The sequence below is a fragment of the Panthera tigris genome, chromosome D3 (assembly GCF_018350195.1).
Source record: "Panthera tigris isolate Pti1 chromosome D3, P.tigris_Pti1_mat1.1, whole genome shotgun sequence".
Classification (NCBI taxonomy): Eukaryota; Metazoa; Chordata; class Mammalia; order Carnivora; family Felidae; genus Panthera; species Panthera tigris.
In genome coordinates, this window is record NC_056671.1 from 64,908,533 (window position 1) to 64,920,904 (window position 12,372).

Below are 12,372 nucleotides of genomic sequence, written 5' to 3' on the forward strand. Positions count from 1 at the left end.
CCTCTTGCCCCTCTTCTAGCCCAGAGTCAGGCTTGCTTCACATAGCCATGTAGCAATGGGTCCTTTGCCCCCCAAATTATGGGCCTCTCTCATCTCTGTTCTTAACTACAATTCCTTAGATATGGCATTTGTTTTTACCAAAAGACATGGAGGCTCTGATTTTTCTTCTCTGGTTAGAAGTGAAACACAGCAGACAGTTATCCTGAGAATAGTTACACGGTGAGTGAGAGATGGAGGGCATGGATTATTCTGAAGACAAACTTAGGTTTCACTAACTCCTCAGTTGTGCCAAAGGCCCTGCTTCTCCTTATCATCCTACCACTCCATCATTTTCTATGATATCCCACCCCTGAGTACCTTTAGTAATAGTTTGTATGAAGCCTGATAATGCCCAGGTGAGTGGTGGGGCTATGCATAGCCTTTCCCAGATTCACAGGCTGTCTGATCATGAGGTGATCTTGCAGAGTTCCTCACGTCAGAGGTGGGGAACTACCTAAGAGCCAGGTAGAGATGTTACTTGTGAGAGGTCACACTACCAATGAATTGCCAAATATGGCCGCAAAAGTGAACATCACCAGTCCCTGTGGTGGGCCCTTTGTATTTGTGCTATAAATAAATGGCTTGGGCATATGATTACTAAAGGGGTCTCAGACTTAGTTAGCAGCTACATCCAGTCCTGCTGATGTAGCATCTGTGTTGTTCATTCATTTTGTTCAGTCTCAGTGGGCAGTATATAGAGAGGCATCTCCAACTGCGCCAGCCAGAAATCATGGGCAAGTGTGTCCAAAAATGGGTGGACTGTGAGTCAGGCATACAGGAGATTTCAGGGAGAACAATTAAAGGACACTTTATTTGGAGAAGAGGTCCAGGGAGATATAATCAACATTTGACTGAGCCATTTTGATAAATAGGGAACCTCCATTTTTGAGATGCTCCTGTGAGATGATCTTGTTCTTTAGAGTGAAATCATAAGAGACCATTTTTTTTTAGCAAACTCTAGTCAAGTAAGGACTGCATGAAACACAAAACAGGTATATGCACACCCCAGCAAACAGCTGAATCAACTGTTTCCAGAAATCCTGTATAAAATATAAGAGGGACAGATTTTTAACACAGTACCCAGGTGTGTGTGTATATGTCAAGGAACCATGCATCCTTCAAAGTTGTCATGCTAGAGTCTAGTCCTATTTTCTGAAGGTGTTTTACTCCCTTAATATATTGGGGGACATCTTTACAAGCTGTGGTAGACCCTGTAGAATATCTTCAATGGTGAAGAACCACTCTGGAAACAGCCAGATGTCTTGGTCCTCAGAGAACTCCCATCCCAGGGAGTGGCAGGACCAAGCGAGTACTCAGCACTTTTGCAAGGCCTGTAACACTAATGCAAAAGCAGGGCCATTTGTGAAAGAGATTGCACACTGGTTGTGCAGTTTTCAAACAGCAGTTCAAAGAGATTTTCATTTCAACCGAAAGCAAAGCATATGAACAAGCAAGTTCTACTTGGTTAATTAAATAAAATGAATAAGCAAATAACCAGATCTTACTTGCTTAAAAATACTTAACTAATCTTTCTGATGAAAACTGCAAGCAGAGGTATTTGGTAAACAAAGGCTGTCTTTCAAATTTTAGTTTGTGAAGGCTGTTTCTTGCAAATGAGAAGAACTCCAGTTTCATATCTCTTATCTTTGATAAAGATGGTTGTCTGTCTCTCCTGAAGATTGTACCTACTGCTGTCCATTTTCATCACTCCGTCAGGTGCAAAACTGTCTTTACTACTTATTCCTCCTAGTCCTCATCCTATGTTGAATTCAAGGAGGACATAAACCATGTTTCATGCCTGTTGTAACAGATGGAGTACTTGGGATTTCCCATTTTTGTGTGTTATCTAAAGTGCCCACTTTTATGGCCATAATGATATTATTCTTTCTTGGGATGCAACTACCCACTTCCCATTATTGGTTACCTTTTATTTATTTTTTTAAATAAATGCCTTCCTCATTGTGTCTTAGTTAGCATCTCTAAAAGACAGAGATCTTTTCTAACTGGGATGAGATGACCTGTGACAGCATTTAGATTGCCTGCCAGCCCCACACATATGGAGTAGTTAAGAATGGACATAGGCCATGGTTTCAGGTGGAATTGAGCATATTCTCTGGATCTGTCAATTGCTGTCTTGCAACTTTGAATAAATAATTTCCTGTAGCTAAGTTTCTGCTTTCTCATTTGTAGTATGGGTGTACCATGGTACTGCTTCACGAGGTTCTTGAGAAAATGTAATGATGCGAGCTGATCCCTGGAAAGCATTTAGTAGTTCATGGGGACTCCCAGCATCTGTGACATGCCTGGAACTTAGCATGCCCTGATTAGCTGGGAAGGAAAAAGGAATGGAGGAGAGAAAGGTGGGAGGTGGGGAGAGAGTATAAACTTGGTTAGGAAGTTTATGGCCATGTAAGTGTACAGTGCAGACTTTAGTGAGTCCTTGGTCAGCTAGAGTTTATGAACAAAGTTCCTTGGAAAAAAGTTATCTTGAGTTCAGAGAAATTTGATAAGATCAAGAGAGTAGGGCATTACCTTAGATACATGCACTGTGAGGCCACCTGGGGCTGATGAGAAGCCTGGCTCCTACCTGCATGACAAGTCATTTGGGGCACAGCTGGCAGTGATAAAAATGTCCCTGGAGCCAGGACTGACTCCCTGGCACCGTAGGAAGGGAGAAAGCACCAATCCATTTAGGAATGACTGAGGGGGTCATGGATGGCTTAGACAGAGGTCTGGACTTGTGATTCAGAGTCATGGTCACATCCTAGTTCTGTCACTTTTTGCCTCCATAACCCTGAGTTATTCAACCAGTTGGAGCCTCAGATTGCTCAACTATAAATTGTTGAAAATAATACTGCCCTGCATTGGTAATGTGAGCATGAAGAGGGATAATGAAGTTAAAGCATCTACCTGGTACAATGACAAGCAAAAGGTGGGTCCTGAAAAATAAACTGTTTTTCATATTATAATTTCCAAGAGTTTAGGGTAGGCTTCCTGGAGGAGATCCTTCTATTTTACCTGAGGCTTAGAAAAGCTATGGCTGCGGCATCTGCAAGGTCCAGCTTGACTTTATCCCTTTTAGATATTCACCTGTAATTGTGATTAATTGCTCCAGATTTAGCCTAGGGGACCCAGATTACCAGCCAAACTGGTTTCACTGAGGTGAGGAGCAGAGCTTTTGACTCCAGTGCTTAGACCCTCTCTGAAGCAAGTACCTTCTGACTTTTCCATTTTCTGCTGAGAGTGAGCCTAGGGGTGTGAATCAATTTTCTGGGGTTCACCAAGGGGATGCATTTAAAAGCTTTAATATGATTTGTAGAGCCAAGTGAGCCGATCATCTGGTCAGTTCTAAGCAGAAACTCAGAAAATGATGAGAAGAGAGAGATAAGAATGGGTTCCTCCCCTCCCCTCAGCATCCAGCCTTGCTTGGCATATGTTCAATGAGGGGAACCTCCTTTATTGGCCTTTTACAGACTTTGGAAACAGCCCACAGATGCTTGCAATGTGATTTCTTCATTTTGTTCAAAGGAAAGGACCTACAGCCCAGATTGTGCTCCTGAGAAGCAACGTATCTTTAGCTTCTTCCTTTCCTGGTAAATTAGTTATGCTTCCTTAAGCATGTAGCTTGCTGAACTTCAGGAGAAGAGAGCAGACATCACTGCCTACAGAAAGTGTAAAGAAAGGAAGAGAAAGGATTTTCCCGATGAGTAACTCATAGCAAGTATTAAAGGCTGTGTTCCTAAAACGAGGTCTAATGTGTTCCTAAAATGAGTTGTAAAGGTTAATTCTCCTTTCCCCAGGTATATTCAGTTAGCACTGTGAATGGCATGTTCACCTGTCTAAGGGTCTTCTCTTTTAAGGTATGAATTTCCAAAATTTCTATTTTATAAAGCTTTAAATCATCTTCACAGAGAAGTCCAATATGAAATAACAATAGAAGTTGTGCTGCCCTGAATAAAGGGGGTTGGGGTTGGAACTCAGCTCCCTCCTCTCATCTACTCACAGTCGCCAGGACCCTTCTGTGGAATCCAGGGCTCCATAGGGCACAGTTTGAAAACCACTGTTCTCTAAGTTTGTTATGCATGGTTCATTCCGAGGTGTCAGAAGCATCATAAGAGGATGTGCTAGAACCTGATCATGCATATTCCAAAAATATATGGCTCATAGAATATCATGATGTAGTGAAAAAAGAACATGAGTCAGCCAAACAAGGCTCTGATGCCATTCTACCACTCACTTGTTGTATACCTTCAGAAATGACTTAACCTACTTGAGCTACTTTTTACCAAGATACTTAATAAATGGGGATGTGAACATCCACGTCACCAGTGTATACCAGGTGTACCTTTGTTAACTTCCCACCCAATACCACACAAGATGCTGTCTGTGAAATCCATTTTTCTTGGTCTAAGGAACAAGGAATTTAAAAATAATTCTAATGGGTATTTCAAAAAGGGTGGGACAAGCTTCTATAAGTTCACCAATTTGAAGTAACATAAAACAAAACTCATTGTCTCAGTGAGTTCCAGATTAAGGCATAAGAGTCCTTTTCTGTCATTAGGTCTCTGTAGTAATAGCTCTAATCTACAAGAAGAAGGATTAAAGACATTTCCACTCAAAAGTTGAAACAGTTGTGATTTGGGCAACAAATATGAATACCACCATTAGAACATAGGTTGTATGTGCAAGGTTACACATGGAAGCTTGAAAAAAAAAAGCAGAGCTCTTTTGTCTGCGTACCTAGGGCATTTTGTTAGAAATCTCACCTGTAAATATTAGAACCCCTTCATTAAAAAAAAAAAAATATATATATATGTATGTGTATATATGTGTGTGTGTATGTATATATACACATATATACACATATAAGCATATATATACACATATAAACATATATATACGTATGTATATATATATCCACACGTGTGGATATATATATATGTATATATGTATATATATACACGTGTATATATTACTGCAAGACCAGGCTTGCTTGCAGTTATATTCAGTTATTATTAGTCATCCTTGTTGCTCTTTGGAATGGATTCCATAGCTAAGACTGGAGTTGTCAGTGGTTTCAGATTCAACCTTTAAAATTCCATGAAGGCTGAAAGGATTTAGCAAAAGGACACTCAGCCCAACCAGAATGGCAGCTTTAAGTGTGTAACTTGCTTCTTTGGCTGGTGGGAAGCCAGGTGCTTGGCTTCTATACCACACACTCCAAATGTCTTGGCAGCTAGACTAATGCTTTTGGAATTGTAAGGTTTTTTACCTTGAGCTCAGATGTGGATGTGACTGCAGGCTTACTGGGATGATGAACCCATGTAGCAATCTGAGTGACCATCTGTCTAAGTTCCTGATTGCACACCAGTCCAGTAATGGAGACACCAGTACAAGACCATCCCACTGCCCTCCTTTTTGTCTTTCTGATTAGGGATACTTCCAGATAGTGTAGACAGTCTCTTAAAGGTATGTATTTGGGAGGAGAGTTGCTGGAAAAGAGAAGAGGGGAGAAAACTAGAAAGAGTCTGCTCTGTCTCTTTTTGGTCCCTGAGGTGAGAAGGACACGTTAGGGTGCTAGAAGTGTATGGCCAGAGAGAGCATAGAAGTCATTCTATAGGTGGTAAAAGAAGACCTAGACCGGTGAAGTGAGCTGGTGACAGATCCTATAGTGAGTTGAGCTGGAACCAGGGCTAGGACATGAGTTTTCTCCCTCCAAGTCTAACTAATGCCCTTTTGTATAGAAATGGCCATTGACCCGCCCTGTTAGGAGCAGGAACCTAATGGTACCATTTCACCTCCCTATTCCAATTTCCACATTGTCTTTAGTGGTCCTGGTGAAGTAGTGAGCTCACTTATGGTGGGTGCTTCCAGAGCCTGCTGCTTGGTGGAAATCACCTTCAGCTTCTTCCTTTTTCTCTGTCTTAACTCCTGACTTACCTTGTACCTCTCCCTGGCCCTTTCAGAATCTCCCAGTCCTCTGTGTTAGGGCATCTAAAACTTTCTTTCAGTTGCATACATATGGTTGGCTTTGTTCCAGATTATCCATTGGGTGACTCACAATCTTTCTGAGTCTGTTTCCTTTCTGCCAAGTTAAAGAGTGGGGCTAGTCAGTTTTCAACAACCCCAGTCACACATTTGATTTTGTTTTTGTCTTGGCTTGCTGGGACATTGCCTTCCATAAAGGCTGTCCTGAACTTTGTGGATTGAGGGCCTGGATTGGGATGGGTTTCAGGTTCCATCCTGTAGCCAAAGGAAGAAGCAAATGACACTTTACAAAGTAAAGAGGGAGAAACTGATCCATTTCCTACAAAATAGGAAAGAGAAAAGGGGAACAGATTGAAAAGTTGTGTGTGTGTGTGTGTGTGTGTGTGTGTGTGTGTATGAAGGGGGTTAATTAGAAGTTTTATTTAATGAAAGGATGGTATATTTAAGGACAATTTCAAACTGGAGCATTTATTACCCCAAAGCCATCTTTGCTCTGTTCTTTTATCTATCAGCCTACTCATCCATCCATCCATCCATCCATCCATCCATCCATCCATCTCCCATGCCATCATTTATTTCCCAGGCCCACAAGGGAAGAAATATCTGTAAAGAGAAAATGACCTAGAAGGTCCTCAGTACAATGAGGCTTCAGTGTGTCCAGCTGCATGTCTGTAAGGTTGAGATCCTTCCGGATAGATGTCCAGGGTGACCCACATCCCTCCCTTTTGTGTCAGTGACTCCCTTCCCAGGTACATGTACCCCAGGTCATGATCCCCTGGGGGATCAGTGGGGATATATTAGGCCCCACTCTTCCCAAATGAGGTGTGTCCTTTTGGTAAAGGGCCAGCAGAAGGGAAATACTGTTTCTGAGGAAGGAGGGTACAGGGAGGAAAAGGGAGTAGCCTCCTGTCCTCTTCTGAGGGAAGCTTTAGACACTGTGGAAGTTAGTGGGTGGGAGGGCAGCTGCTGAGGGACAGTCCTAGAGGGCACAAGGTGAGGCTGGCTGCAGCTGGATGGAGGTGACTTTTGGTGAGGGAAGCAGAGGGAGACCCCCATGCAGAGAGCTGGGTGGCAGAAGAGCAGAGAGCAGAATGCCTCTGCACCTGAAGGTGAAGAGACTCTTCTCTCGCCCCCTCAGAGCTTCACAGCTTCCTTCACCCTCCTACCTGCTCCCTAACCCACCCCTCAGGCTTGGAGAGACAAAAAAAAAAAAAAAAAAAAAAAAAAGAACTTGTGCCAAGAGAGAAATTGCAGCTCCTCAAAAATGGAAAGCAGTGTCATCATCCTAATATTTTGAATGTGGACTGTTCCAGAGAACAGCAAGACGTGTCAGGAATGAGAATGGTCTGAGACAGGGCCCCAGGAACACTGCCCACTCCACCAGGGAGATGAAAGAATTTTCTCCTTCCTTTGCCTTTTAAATGTAATTCTGTCTGCCCTTCTCCCCCAACACCCGCTCAACCCTCTCACTGGGAGCAGTGCAGACATTTAGCAGTCCTGGGAAAAGGCAGGATCCTTTTCATTAACTTCAGCCTGATTGAAGTCCCCAGAGCCATAGCAGATTGCATTTTCCTCCCTCTCTGCCTGCCTGTCTTGGATGCCTCCCCGCACAGCCAGGCGGCTCTGGGCAGTGAACGGTTTTCCAGTGGGACAGAATGAGGCCAGTCTCTGAGTAGGGGGATGGTCTGGAGAGGGTCTAGATCAATGCTTTTCAGGGCAGTGGCTTTGGCTTTGTGGAGGGACACCTGAATGTCTTCTTGCCCAGGCCTCAGTTTCTCCTGTGTTCTGAGCATATGTACCTCTCTTTCAGCACAGAGGCAGGCAGCCAGCTGTGTCTGGACTTAGTGTTGGACTGAACTGAGATGGTCACTAGTGGGGTTTCTGCAGAGGGACTGGGGATTACAGGACTCACCTGGGCTTGTTGTTAACCAGCCATGTGATCTTGAAGAAGTCATTTATTGGGGCACCTGGGTGGCTCAGTCAGTGAAGTGTCTGACTTCGGCTCAGGTCATGATCTCACAGTTCGTGGGTTCAAGCCCCGCATCGAGCTCTGCTCTGACAGCTCAGAGCCTGGAACCTATTTCAGATTCTGTGTCTCCCTCTCTCTCTGCCCCTCCCCCACTCACACTCTGTCTCCCTCTGTCTCAAAAATAAATAAACATTAAAAAAAATTTTTTTAAAGAAGTCACTTATCAACTTCTTCTGCAAAATAAGGACTTAGTCTGGAAGGTTGAAATTCATTTCAGTGGCAGAACATTTGACTCTAAATTAATTTGTGTACATGAAAGAAAGAAAAACAGAACCACTCTGGTTGAAGGGAGGGAGAGGTGGACACAGTAGGAGCTCTCTGACTATACCACCTTCCCTTGCTTCAGTTCCCTAACAGAAGTGGCTCCTGACTCCACTGTAGACATGGTGATTTTTCTTATCCACCCAGAGAGCTTCAGCTGTCTCCTTCAGGTTCTGATAGTCTTTAAGACTGGAACTCTTTTGGGGTACAGATCTGGGTGGGCTGCAATTTCAGAATACAGGAGGACTTCCTATCCTGTATTTCTAATCTACATCTGAGCACCAGGCTTCAGTGCTGAGGACCAGTCCTTTCTCCTTTCCTGCGTGTGGAATGTGTAGACATTTAGGAAATAATCAGCTTTGTAAATGGGAGTGGCCAAGGAGCAGGGTCTGTGTTTTGCCAAAGAGTTCAGGTATTTGGGTTAGAGCAAGGGTAGAATCCAGGAGCCAGGCAGGCAGGGAGTCCTAGCTGGATGTTTTGGGAAAAGCAGACTTCTGCACACTGTTCATTCTGGAATCATTGAGGGAGGAAGTCTCAAAGCTTGCCTTTGGCTGTTTCCATGTCAGATAACACCTAGATTATCTCTGTGCTAGATTGTGATGGAAATAGTTCAGAATTTCCAAGGTAAAACATTCAGAAGTTCTGGAAGTACTTGGTAACCATACCCGACACCTTGCCTCCCCCAAACCCAGCTCAGATAAACGACCACATATGAATGGCCATGGGCTCACTGTGTTGTTTCATCCACAGGCAAGGGAGCTTGCCTTCTCTCTCTTTTTTTTTTTTATTAAAAAAATTTTTTTTAACGTTTACTTATTTTTGAGACAGAGAGAGACAGAGCATGAACGGGGGAGGGTCAGAGAGAGGGAGACACCGAATCTGAAACAGGCTCCAGGCTCTTGAGCTGTCAGCACAGAGCCCGACGTGGGGCTTGAAGTCACGGACTGCGAGATCATGACCTGAGCCGAAGTCGGCCGCTTAACCAACTGAGCCACCCAGGCACCCTGGGAGCTTGCTTTCTCTTTCTGGTAGTGGGTTCATTCACTTTTCAACCACTTTCTCTTTCGTACCGGCTTTCCTTCAATTTAACTTTGACTCCTACACTGAAGTGTTCACTCATAAAACCTACAGCAAGGAGAGAAGAGCTTGCTCTCATCATGTAAGTTAATTAATTCATTCAAATATCTGAGTGCCTACTTCATGCAGGAAATGCTCTAGATGTTGAGTGCCCTTTCGTCTTATCGACTTGAAGGGTGTCATAAGCTGTCTCTCACACTTCTTTTCTCCAGGCTCAGCAACTTAGCCGTTCTAGTCTTCACCTCTAGGTTGACAATATTCACCACTTTCCTTTTAAGTCATTTGGCCAACAGGTATTTATTGACTAATCACCTGTTTAGACTCTTCTCATCACTTTGAGGAATGCAGAAGTTACATAAGATATAAATCATGTCTTGTTGGGCCTGGTCTCGTTAAGTGAAAAAATAAAACAAAAAATACACATGACAACACAAAACAGAGCCTTAAATAATTAAGAACTAAGTTACATGCATCTGATTTCCTTTGAAGAGAAGGAAAGAAGATATAAGGCTTCCAGGAAGGTGGGATAGATCCTAATTTTGTTGAGCTAGGGACATAACAAGTAATAACCAAAGATGCCACATCTCTATATCCAACCAAACAAATGGATCTGGTAACTTCTCAATCCCAAAACCATTGACATGAGGGAATAGTGCATATGTTATGATGCTGTGAACACGCTTGTGGTTGACTCTAGATGAAGCATTTCATGCTAGGAGGAAGTAGATGTTTTTTCTCATGCTTTCTCTCTGGCGAACCCTGTTAAAAGAGGGAAAGAAAGATCCCTGCCTGTTGGATTCCCAAGGCCTAGAGAATTCGAGGTTTGATCCTATGTGTTAACACATGTTGGTGGCTCTGTCCTTGCAAAGGTCACTCCCATGCGCATACCTCACTCCAGACTTTCTGTCACTCCTCCCCAACTCTACCCTAACCTTTGCTCAGCTTAAGTTAAGGCTTAGACTGCACTGATAAGCTCTGAAGAGTAGATGGTCATTACCAATTAAATGAAAGAATGTCTGGAAGAAGGGTCAGTGAAGGGTCATTCATAGGGATATGCTTTATGTTACTGCCTGTGGCTCATTGACTAATAAAGTAACACTCATTTTTTTTCTCCTACTCCACCTCCACAAATTATCTCCAATGTGCTATAATCCGGAGGCATCATAGCATAGAAGGGAGAGGACGAGCTTTGGGAAAATATAGTTTTGGATACCTACACGTACTACCTGTGTGACCTAGAAAATGTTATTTAACCTCCATTGAGTCTCGGTTTTCCCATTCATAAAGTGGAGATACTTTTGATCTCACGCGACAGTCATGAAGCTTAATAAAGTATGTAAGGCAGGGACCACACTGCTGGCTACCTAGGCTATTCTCTACCCTCGGTGTCTCCTAATTCCCTCCTTTCTCTTTATTGTACACCGTGGCTGGCAATGAGCAGATGCAAAGGGAGCTGGGCTGGGACTGGCACATCCCTCGTCCATGTCTTTCTTCTTCCACCTGCCCATCCGAAGCCCCTTGCCCTGCCACCTTTGCGTTTGCAAGGCTCAGTTCCATCTCCATCTTCCTAAAGCAACCCTGCCCTGACCTCTCTTGCTTTATGCACACAGTTTGATGCTTACACTCTACTACCCTCTGCTTGCACTGACATAAACATATCTCATCCTTTGACCAATCTGTAGGTTCCTTAAAGGCTGGGACTAACAAGTCTTATGATTAGGTTTGGCCCTCAGTGTCTAGTCAGGTACCCTAATGGCTTGTTGCTTGGTTGTTCCATAACAAACAGAGGGGCCAGACTGTCTGTCTGTCAGGACTGATGCCACCTTCCCCAGGCACCTTCAGCATGAGGAATCTAGCCCTCAGGACTGGGTGTGGGGAGAAAGGTACAGTGTGTACACTGTCTACCTCCTTTCTGCTCTATTCCGGAGTTAACACCACTTTATGGATCATTTTTGGCAAAGTGATTTAGAGAAGCTAAGCAGCCCAGTTGAGCTTTCCTGAAGGCTAGAGGCATTGGAGCCCAGCATGACTCCCTCTCTTTCTTGAACCGAACAAAATATTGTTACAGCAAACATGAAATCTTTCCTCTTTTTCACAGATGCTCTCCAGGCCTAACAAAGCTAGCAGTCACACTCCTTGAATCAAAATAAGCATCTGCCCTTTTTCTCTTTATCCTACAATTTCCCAGCATTTTTGTGCAACAATAAAGAATGTGATTATTTTAGCAATTAATCGTACGCTTTTATTTGGTGCTTTCTGGAGAGGATGCAAAAATATCAAAACATGAACTTGACCCTTTAATATTGATTAAACACAGAAACTATATAAACCTGACTCTTATCTTCTAATACTGTGCATGGCAGTTTGAGGCATAAGCTGTGAATACCTACATAGTATATAAGATCAAAGGTAATATATGATGAAGGGAAACTGAGTCACATGTAGGTGGGTAAAGGGAGGGTTATTTTTTACTGGTCTAACTGAAGGAGAAGAAGTAGAAGAGGAAGAAAGAGAAGAAGGGGGAAGGGAGAAGGAGGGGGAAAGGAAGAGGAAGAAGAAAAGGAAGAGGAAGAGGAAGAAGCAGCCCTCCCGGAGGAGACAGTCTTTAACTGTCTCTTTAGCTTATGATATCACAGACTACTTTGATAGTAGGAAGACAGGGACCCTCTCCCTAAGGAAGTGTTCTACATCTATAAATTCACACATAATTGTACTGACAATTTCAGGAGGCTGTGGACCTGCTGAAGGGCATACATAATCCCATCTGTAATGTAAGACCCTTTGTAGAATTGGAGGTACATGGGCAGGAGGCTGCAGAGGGAGGTGAAGAAGTCAGAGCTGTGGTGAACACGAGGTGAGAAGGCTGTTGGGTCCAGGTTCCTGGCCCAGAAATACCACGTTTAGCTCCAGATCTAGATGGTGGTAAGTCCATCACTGATAAGTTGCCCTGAGGACAGTGTGTGCAAACTTGTGCAAAC

At 43.5% G+C, this 12,372-nt stretch overlaps 1 protein-coding gene across 3 annotated transcripts in view; it reads left to right on the forward strand.

Moving 5' to 3' along the window:
• The window catches only part of SETBP1 (SET binding protein 1), a 370,870-nt gene that overhangs the window by 176,469 nt on the left and 182,029 nt on the right, over window positions 1-12,372 (forward strand). The window lies entirely within an intron of this gene.